The sequence below is a fragment of the Sciurus vulgaris genome, assembly GCF_902686455.1.
Source record: "Sciurus vulgaris genome assembly, chromosome: 15".
Classification (NCBI taxonomy): Eukaryota; Metazoa; Chordata; class Mammalia; order Rodentia; family Sciuridae; genus Sciurus; species Sciurus vulgaris.
Window position 1 is genome coordinate 88,344,273 of NC_136476.1, and position 6,721 is coordinate 88,350,993.

Consider the following 6,721-nt stretch of genomic DNA (forward strand, 5'->3'; position numbering starts at 1 on the left):
CGCAAGACCATGCTTCCCAGCACACACAGCTTAATGTTTAACTCCGTGGGGCTTCCAGCAGCTGACCTCACCCCTGCACAAACCAGACAGTTCAGAGGAGCAGAACTGCACCCCCAGCATAGGACATGTGTCCACCCCCTTCTGGCCCCAAGGCCCTCAGCTTGCCCAGCACGGGGCTGGGGTTAGGCCATCCTGTGGCCAGCTTCCATGGGTGGGGACACGTGGGGTGCCGAGGGTCTCTGGGGCAACCCTTCCCCTGCTGGAGGTCCTACTCCCTGCTGCGGAGAGGCTTCCCGGAAGCCTGCCCAGGTCCTGCTGCCTCCGTGTCAGCACCCACTGGGCCAGGCCCTGCCGTGGGTCCGGGTGACGAGCCACACATCTTCCCTAGCCAGGTCTCCCTAAAGCAGAACCTGGCACAGGATGGGGTGCAGTGTTGATGCCCAGAAGAATGGCATGGGGCGTGGAGCCTAGCGGGAGAAGAGCGGGTGCTGAGTGGGCACCTTCTGTGGGTGGGGGCTGCGTCCGCCAGGCCTCTGTGTGGAGACACCGTGCAGCTGTCCCCAAGGGGCGCCTGTCCACCGACACCCTGTTTGAGGGTCATTCATGGCATTAACTCCCTGGCACCACCAGCTGGCCTCACCTGCAGCCAAAGAAATGCAGAAAGCCAAAGCCAAGTGTGGACCCCGGGGCAGCGGCCCATCCAACACACACACATGTGCGGCGGCCTCAGCTCCTGGTCATCTCTGACCCCACAAAAGTTGGCCATGGACGTGCTCCAGGAGCAGCAAGCACCCCGTGGGTCACCCTGGGCAAGACAGGAGGGGGCACTTGCTGTCCTCTTAGCGCGTGGTGGGGGCCCTCTGTGGGGTGGGGCCCAGGGCGGGAGGCCTGGTGGACTGTGAGCAGCAGGGGTCCAGCCCGATCACCACGAGGCTCCGGGAACATGGAGGACAGAGCAAGTGCCCAGTCCGAACTGCTCGGGGACTGGCTTGCCCGGTGTGGTGGCAACAGGCCTCCAGCGCCTTCGTTACCACCGTCTGGGTGTCCCAGACCTTGAGGAACAGCTGCAGGACAGCACAGGCAGACTGCCGGTCCTGCCAGGGCTCCAGGAGCTTCCCCCAGGTGTCCGCCACCCCCAGGCCGGTTGGGGCTCCCTCCAGGGAAGAATCCAGAACCCACTACAGAGTCTGTCCCCCAGCTCAAGAGTTGACCCAGTGAGGACCAGGCAGAAAGGCAGGAGGAACTGGTGGCACTTCCGGCCCCCAGGGCCCCTGTGGCCTCAGATGGACAGATCGCCCCAGCCTGGCACAGCTTCTGCTGTGAGGGTGGGGGTGGCATGAAGCCCAGTGTGCAGAGAGCTGAAGGGAAATGCAACAGAGGCAGCCCAAGCCTGCACCAGCCACCGGGAGGGCCAGCCGGCCGTCTCTGGGGTCTTGGAGTTTACGTCCTGTGTTTGATGGACACCCTGGGAGCAGGGTGGAGGCAGGAGTCACTTGACAGGAGCAGGAGCTCCTGAGAGCGTCTGCATCCTCGCCCTGGAGGGCACAGCACACGGTGTGGCTCTGCCAAGGCCGGGCCTCCCGACTGACAATGCACAGTGTGGGAGGCAGCCTGAGGGCGTCCCGTGTCACCCACCCTTCCAGAGCTCTGCCAGCTGCTGATTCCTCTGGGACTCAGCAACACGGTTCTTTCCAAAGAGCTGGATTCCAAAAGCAGAGCGAGGGAATGGAACTCTTAAGGCCAGCGTTGCCCCGGATGTGTGTCCTGGGACAGAAGGCCTTGCTGCTCTCTTCCTTGTCCACCAAATGGAGATGTTAACAAGTCTGACTTGTCACAAGACCAACACAAGCGTCAGGCAGGCAGCATGGCCAGAGCTGTGCCCGGCCCGAGGGAGCGTGCAGGTAGAAAAGTCTGCGCTGGTCGTCACCCCTGTAATCCCAGCGACTCAGGAGGCTGAGGCAGGAGGATCACAAGTTTGAGGCCAGCCTGGGCAACTTAGTGAGATCCTGTCTCAATATAAATTAAAACTAGAAGGGACTGGGGGTGTAGCTCAGTGAAACAGCACCAGGCTTCAACCCCCAGTATAGTTTTAAAACACAGTCTTCACGTCCACTGTGCAGCCCATCAGCGACCATCTGAGCCCCAAATCCCTGGAGTCGGGAGCAGGGCCCCAGAGGACCCCGTGGTGTGCGTGTGCCACGGGGAGAGTAGATGAAAGGCCGGGACAGTAAATAAGCCCAGAGGTGAGTGAGGTGAGCCGGTCACCTTTGGCCCCACCAGCTGGCCTTATCTCCTCCCCCTGCCTGTCCTTGGTCTGTTTGCCCATGTCAGGGCTGATGGACAGCAGGGCCAACAGCCCAGTGGCAAATGACCCAGGGGCCATGGGGACACGACCTGGGCAGAAGCCAGGTGAGGACAGGCCAGAGCCCAGAGCCTGGGCCTGTGGTGAGCCAAGGTGGGTGCCAGGCCTTGAGGGAGACCCAGGGCTGCCTCTAGAGACCATGACCCAGTACCCTTCACAGAGGAAACAGAGGCCCAGAGATGGGCTTGCACTGCGTAGTGCCCGTTGCGCGGCACCATCAGAAGCAGGGCCAGACCTGGGCCTCCTGCCTGCCCCCTCCCCCTGCACGTGGATAGAGAACCCCAGGCTTGGGGCCTGGGAGGTGTGCCCGGCCCTCACCTCACGCCCCAGCCCTGCCTCAGGCACAGCTCGGGGCCCAGGCTCTGCTCCAGACTCTGTCCACAGACTCTGTCTACTACGAGCTTTCTCTCTACCAGCCATGGCCCTCTGGAAACTTCCAAGAAAACCAAGACCCATGCTGACCCCTCTGGCCACCATGGTACATGTGTGTCAGCACTGGGCCGGGTGGGGAGAGGACAGGCTCACAACGGCTCTGACTCAAGGGACACAGGTGTGGTTAGTCGTGGGGTTTGTAGGAGAGGGACGTTCCCGGATGGGGGCAAGGTCTTCCTCCACTGCCACCCAGGAGTAGCCAGCCTGCCATCCCCTCGGCCCCTAGCTTGCTCAGGGTGGAACCACAGCACAAGGGTGGAGAGGATGGTGGGGCCTGGCCCAGAAATGGCCCGAGTCCATGGGCTGCCTGGCCAGGGCTTACAGAAGGTCTCAGAGCGGACAGCCCAGCACCTGCGGCCGGCACATCAGCTGGGTCTGGGGCAGCCCAAGGATCGGACCCTCCTGCACCTGCAGACCAGACTCCCACCCAGCAGGAGCCCAGTCTTCTTGCCCTGGCCAGCCTGGGACACATGGGCCTGCCTGGGGACCCCGCCCTTATCCTGGCTAACCTCAGCCGCTACCCCAGCGCTAAGTATCCCCGTGGGGCTGTGGTCCTCCCCACACCACCATGTTCTTCCTGAGGGAGGAAGGAGATGACCCAGAGCCTCAACCCTGTGCCTTCCCCAAAGGGAAACCTGCTCCTGGTACTTTCTATCACCGAACTGGCCTGAGGACGGACTGGCCAGCAAAGCAGACTAGATCCCGTCCCCTGGAGCCCGCTCTGTGGGCTACATCGATGCAGGGCCCAGTGTAGAACACCAAGGCCTCTGCTCTGCTGACTCCACTCCTCGGGGAGTGGCTCTGTAAGCAACAGGCCTCAGCGTCTTTGGAGAACCACAGAAGGAAAAGGCCATGGAGGTGAGGACTCACTTCCTCTTTCGTAAACAAACACCTACCGAATCAGTTCTGGAACAGGAGAACCAGTCCTTCGGGGATCTTGAACACACCCTTTCATTGGCAAAACTGAAAATCCCACTGTGCTTTCCTTTCTTGCTGTGGCTACCAGGAGGCTTGGACTCACCTTAAGTCCAATGTGGCTACCAATGACAAGCACTGGCCCCTCTCTGGCTCCTCAGGTCCTGCGCTTCCCCCTCCCTCCCTCTAGGTTATTCCTGAACCATCTATTCTATTTCCATGTTCCAGTTCTATGTTTTGATATGCATTATTTTTCAGATTGGCAACATATTCACAGAAAGTATCTAATTTTGTACTGTGCTCAGCCACTTAACATTGGGTAAGAAATCATTTCCCACTGTGTCCTGCACGCCTCCTACCTTATAAACAGTAAGCATGGCGTCCCGTGGACCCCCTGAGGCCTGCACCTGGCCTCTCCGCACATTGCATCCCTTGGTTTACACTGGGGATGTGGGAGGCAGAAACTACCTGCCCTTGTCTTGTTCCGGCTTTGTACCTAAGTGCCTGGCTTTGGGGTTGGCCCTCCCAGCCCCTAGCTGTGCACCTGGAATATGGGAGTTAGGGATCGCTCCTCTCACCAGGGAGAGAGGAGTCCCCAGGACAGGGGTCTCACATCCAGGACACCCCCTCCCTAACTCTGGGCTCCCATCTCCACAGACTCTGCCAAAAGCCCAGGACACTACCAGCAGAGCCCCACAAGGACCAGGATGGAGCTAGGGAGCTGGCGTTGTGTGCTGGGCGGGAGCAAGGGACCATTTCCCAGACAAGGGCCTGCCTTCGGCATCTGCCCACATGCCCCACTGGCCCCACCAGGGGTGAGCAGGCCCAGGATGTGTCCCGCACACCCCTCCACAGTACCTGGTCTGCGCTGCCAAGGTCGCAGGCCCTGCCCAGGGCTCTGCTCATCCCAGGACCCACAGGTTCACACAGTCGATGAGCCGGGGCCTGGGCAAAGCTCCAGCCAAGATGGGAGGAGGCTGGCTGCAGAGGCCCCGTGGGGAAGCGCGCAGTCCAGCTCTGGGCTCCGAGCTGCGTTCCGCCCAGCACCACCTCCGTGAATCCTTAAAAACACTCCCTCCCCAGCTGCAGAGCGCAATAAAGAAGGATAATCAGTATCAATATTAGCTATTGTTATTGATTTCAGCTCTAAAGAATTGATTCTCAGTCTGGGCCTGTTTACGAGGCTCTTTGTGGAAGACAGATGGATGCGGCCCCCTGTGCGGGGGAGGGCTTTGGCCACCCCCAGGTGAGGCCTACAAGACCCACCCCAAAGGGAGCAGCCTGCGAGGGCCGCCAGGGTGGGGACGCTGAGATGCAGCCGCTCCCGCTCTGCCCTTGACAGTGAGCTGAAGGGTTCTGGCAGATCATCAGGCGCTCAGCAGCACAGCCACAGAAAGCCTGCTGACCTACCCTCGGGTCCTCAGACCTGCTTCGATGTCCAGAGGCCCTGCAGGACAGGCTCCGACGCTCTGCCCCGCCTGGGACCCCTCCTCCCCACCCTTCCCCCAGAATACCCAGAATGCCTGCACTCTGGGCCCTGCAGCTGCTGGGCTTCCACCCACCATGGCCGGCCACCATGTGGGCAGGAGGTGGGTCAAAGCCTGGGCCTGGCGTCCTGGGACCAGCTCCCAGCCTGCTTTTGAAGGAACGAGTGTCCACCAGCATCTCTGAATGCCAGCTCTGCCAGGTCACAGGACACTCTGTGCCAGAGAATCACCCACATGACCTAGAGAGGACCTGGATGACTGTGCCCAGGTGGGGAAACCGAGCTCGGGAAAGGGGAGCGGCTGCCACCCCAGCTGCTCCCCCTTGGGTGGGGCAGAAGGGGCAGGCTCTTCTGATGGACAGTCCATAGCCCCGCCCTCCTGCCCCAGCACCCCTCTGGGCGGCTGCCCAAGAAAAGAAGCAGAGCAGCCGGCTGCCCTCCTCCTGCCCTCTGCGTCCTTCTCTCAGACCCACTGCTTCTGTCCCCACTGACTGACCAGCGGCCATGGGCAGATTTGGGGAAGCCAGCAACTCAGATTTCTGGTTGTCCACAAACGTCACCTTCCTGCCAGCAACACAAGGCCGGATCCATCCACTCATGCACCAACCATGTGTTCCCTCCTTAGAAGCTGTGCCAAGCAGGGAAACGGGGTGCCCAGGAGGCCAAAGTGACAAAGTCAGGGTTCTACAACGGGGAGGGCTTGGGGTTTGTTCTTGTGTTTCCGAGACGAGTCTCTCTGAGTTGCCCAGGCTGGTCTCCAATTCCTGGGCTCCGACCAGCCTCCTGCCTCAGCCTCCCAAGTGCTGAAACCCTGGCCTGCACCACCATGCCCACCTACCCCAATTTTATAAAGATTTCTAGAAGTGTGGAGCAGGACAAAGCCTGGCTCTGACCCCTGGCCCACGCACCTGCTGCCAGCCAAGTACATGTCTACACAGCAGCTTCCCGTGCTAGGAGCCACTCTGGGCTCAATACGCCTCGCACCGCTGTACCCAGCCCCCTGCCCCAGCCCCACCCACCCTCCTGCACCAGGGCACCCTGAGAATCTGGAGGGACCCGGGCCCCTCCTGAGAAGTGAGTGTGACGCTTTTGAGGGCCTGCAGGCCACCCAGGGACCCTCAGGATTCTGGGGCAGAGCCTAGAGCCTGCTCACATCACCCCCTGGCACTGTCCCCAGAGTCACCCCTCCACAAGAGGCAAAGCTGGAATCCAGCCTGGCTTCACCTTTCCCAAGGCCCAGGTAGTTCTGGGTGAGACCAGTGGCCTCCCTCCCAGTCCCTCAGGCTGGAGAAGGGCTCCGGCCTGGGCCTGGACAACTGAGGGCCACCCCTGGAGCCAGTGAGACGTTTGCAGACGTGAAGGAAGCAGCGGGCTTGTTGCTGGGGTCCACTCCCCTTCGTCCCAGCCGTGTCGCCATGACACGCTCCATCCAGAGCCACCCTCCCACCCACCATGTGTCCTGAGTTCCACGCCCATTCCTTGAACCCCGCACCCCGCTGGCGGCCACAGACGGCTGCCCAGGTGGG

General features: G+C 61.2%; 1 long non-coding RNA gene across 2 annotated transcripts; it reads left to right on the forward strand.

The window, feature by feature from the left end:
* The first annotated feature begins 2,450 nt into the window (after window positions 1-2,450).
* Window positions 2,451-4,817, forward strand: LOC306644663. 2 transcript variants are annotated; one of them, XR_013759436.1, is made up of 3 exons: window positions 2,451-2,912; window positions 3,968-4,028; window positions 4,367-4,817. It is a non-coding gene; the product is annotated as an uncharacterized lncRNA (long non-coding RNA). The 2 variants fall into 2 exon arrangements; XR_013759437.1 differs by having other exon boundaries at window positions 2,451-2,840.
* Window positions 4,818-6,721: the final 1,904 nt, after the last annotated feature.